This window comes from Oncorhynchus masou, chromosome 1 (genome assembly GCF_036934945.1).
Source record: "Oncorhynchus masou masou isolate Uvic2021 chromosome 1, UVic_Omas_1.1, whole genome shotgun sequence".
Lineage (NCBI taxonomy): Eukaryota > Metazoa > Chordata > Actinopteri > Salmoniformes > Salmonidae > Oncorhynchus > Oncorhynchus masou.
The window spans coordinates 68,873,765-68,877,643 of NC_088212.1; positions in this window are offsets into that span (position 1 = coordinate 68,873,765).

Genomic DNA, 3,879 nt, shown 5'->3' on the forward strand with positions numbered 1-3,879 from the left:
AAAAAACTATAAAATGAGCATCACTTCCTAGTGGAGAGTTGATCAATCCATAGCTATTCATTTGGTCTCCAATCCAGGGTTTTAACCAAGCCCATTTTAGCGTTGATATTTGTCACTGACGACTAACAATGTGCTATTGTGAGAATGATTATTGAGAGATCTCTTAATAACTCAATTCACTGTTGCTATCGAAATCATTCAAACGAGTAGGTTTCACAGAGTTAAACAGCTATTATTTCAATTCAACTCAGGGTTAAGCTTAAAATAGACAATACACAATACATATAGGCCTATGGTTTCAAACTTTGGTTGATTTAAAATGTAATCTTAAAGTTAATATCAACATTTGAAGGAGATTTATCTTCTGCTTGGATAGTTCCATCTGTGCCACTGACTTACTCTGGCTTTAATTTAAGTTTGTCTACAAATAAAGATATGTTGGATTCACGTCTCTATCTCAACCAAATGTTAAAGAATAGGACTAAATTAAATCAAACTTTATTTCAAGTGCATTTAAAGTTTGATTTGAATGGATTTAGTCATATTCTTTAACTTAGATTTTTTGTTGAGATGGAGATATGAATCCAACATATCTTCATTTGTAGACAAACTGAAATTAAAGCCAGAGTAAGTCAGTGGCACAGATGGAACTATCCAAGCAGAAGATAAATCTCCTTCAAATGTTGATATCAGGTTGCGTTGACTACCAAACACAATTCAATATCACGTTTGAAATACAATGAATAAATAGTCTATTAACTTGTCCACAAGTTAAAAAATGATATATTGGATTCATATCTCCAACTAAACAAAAAATAAAAGTTAAAGAATGTGTTTAAGTCAGTTGCTCAGATGGAGCTATCCAAGCCGTACATACATCTCCATTAAATGTTGGTTTTTGTTCTGCTATTAGATGAAGCACAGTGATAACACATTAATCTCTTGTACACACAAAAAAATCAGACATTGTTTTTGCATTGGAATTTGGTTGTGATTTTAGATGGTTGAAAGCATAACGATAAGACATTGGAAATTCAACAATCTTTTTGCTGTCTTTTTGAGTGGGTGAATTGTAATCTCCTTAATCAATGTCTAAACCAAATACTTCTCAATTATCCACGTTGAAATGACATGTTGTGCCCAGCGGGATGTTGAGCATAAAACTATGTCGATTTTGAGGGAATGCCATGGAATAGCAGTAGCCTAGCCTGTATGATAATGTGACTCATTTGGCTATACATATGTGTTGTTAACTATTCATGTCTTATCATATTGACCCATTTTAATTTCATGAATCGATTTGATGTTAATGAGAATATTGTGTAGAGCCAACCACTGTCCTCTTCTGAGAGTGTTGGGTTAGGGTTAGGCACTTAACCCCAGGCACTTATCAACAAACTCTCACCGTCTCATGTCAGAATTAGACATTCATCCATGTTTCTCAAACATCACATTTCTAAGTTGTTCCAAATGTTTAATTTCGAAGTATTTAAGGTTTAAGTTTAGGCATTAACTCAGAATGTTTGTTAGGGTTAAGTTTAGGCATCAACTCCGAATTCTTAAGGTTAGGCACCAACTCCAAATGGTTAAAGTAACTGTAAAGGTGTGGGGTTGGCTTAAAAAAAAATATATCAAAACAACTCTCTATAGCTGGATTCAAACATGCAACCTTTGAAACCAGTCACAGATGCTTACGAAACCTGATTGAAGGTAACATCGCTCAGTGTTGCCCCTAGTGGCCGTTTTCCACGTCATCTCAAAGATGGATGGATGTTGAATACTAACATGTATCACGGGTGACCTGTCTGCACTGATATCAGGGGTGACTGCCTGCACGTATACCTGATACCTTACTTCAAACACCTATAGAGCAATGCTATTCAGATAATTCAATAGCCATTTATTTCATAGGGAATATAAATCCCCTCGAGGCTTTTGACCTTTAAAACATTGGTATAATTTAGGCTACCTTCTGTTCAATCAAGTTGCCACCAAATTAAATTATAACTAGGATCAGAGGGTGGCATGTTACTGTATTAGACCGAGTTCGAGTTGATGTTTTGTCCAACAGAGGGAGCTCAATGAACGGAGAATAAGTGGAGTGGTAGCAGGGAAGTGACACTGTCTACATGTATGTCTTATCTTCTGCTCCCTGTAGTCTTTTAAAAGGAGAGGCGACAGGTAGAAGATGGGATGTTTTGGTTGCATTAATCAATGTCACTTTTTCGTCTTTGTCGTCTGTGATGTGAAACAGACACGTTAGGGGTGTCGCCCATTATGCTGTGGAAAAGGGGAGCTGTGGTGATGGAGAAAAAGCACCACTGCGGGATATTTCAAAATTATACAACTCCGTCAACTTTTTAAAAATTCTGTCAGCCGCTTCTTGGATTGTCAATATATTCCCCTAGATAGATGTCCAACAACAGTAACCTATAGACTATTTTATAGATGTTCATCAATAAGTAGCCATTAGGTTGGAATAATAAATAAAAATGGGATTATCCAATATTTTATTGCTAAAAAAAGCTAGCAAGAACATTGTATTTTAAGAAAATGAAATTCTACATTTAGGCCTTGTGGATTTCCTAGTAGGCTATAATTTAATGTAGCCTGTAGATGTATTATCAAAACATAGAATCACACGAAAGAGTTCAAATAAACTCACCCAACCAACATTATAAAGGATATACCTTATATTTTAGGACGTAGGCCTAAATCTCCGTGATGAGAGATTACTCGTGCCGGTATAAGAGCTTTGCTTCCAATCATTATTGATACATTAAAAAAATGTTTTAAAAAGTTTGACCCAATAGCAATAGTGCGATGTCAGTCATTTTTGGTTTTATTAGTTAACTATTTTAGCCCAAAATTGTTATAGGCCTATCTTGAGATGTGAGCAATTGCTAAGTAGGCCGACCATCCCTCCCGAGGTGTAAATATCCGTGTAATTCCTTTTATTTTTGAGACATTGCTTGAGCCGACTTAAATCGTTCAAATGTGTATTGGGAAGTTTGAAGTGAATGCTAACAGGGAATTATCACCACAGGAGAGAACCCTCTCATCAACAGACTAGGAAATAATAGTGATAGCTTTAAATCCACACTAAATAACATCTTAAGACCTTGTGGGGATGGTGTAACAGGTGAGTTGATGAAATGTGTGGCAAACGGACCTTATTCATAGACATCACACTTAAATATGGCAAGTGTAGCTGAAGAATAAATACATGATGTCATTCGGGTTTGTTCTAAGTAGTCCAGCATCAGGATTCATTCTTATGCTTCTTATCACCTTTAATGGAAATAAGGTGACTGGTATTTCATTAATAGATTGAAGTGTTAGCTACAAAATAATTATCCGGGTACTTAAAAATACTCTATATATTTGCCTATTATAGACCCATATCTGGAGAGAAAAAAGTTCAGAATCTCTCTTTCACTCAAATCTCATATAAAGAAGGTTCGTTTACTTAAAGGCGCACGGTGGAGTCTTTACAGCTCAAGTCTGTGCATGTTGTTTTTATTAAATAGTCGTTTAAGGAATTGCTTTCACACTTACCATTTACCAAGGTGTTTAATTATCTCGTAAATACCACAAGCACCACTTCTTCAATTATAACATCTTACTCTGATCACATTTTGTATTAGTATTTTCATTATAATATCTTAAATGTAAGTCAATGTGTTTAAACTGGGTATATCTATTCAATACAGATATCGTGTCGATTTCAATGCGTTTCCTTTTGACTTATAACGAGAGACACTGTGATAAGTACTTTCCCTCCTCAACATGGATGGCTGGGTTCGTTTATGTAAATTAGGCTAGATTTTAATTCTATCAGGAGGACGGCCCTGTTCTCTACCCAATAAAAATGGACTG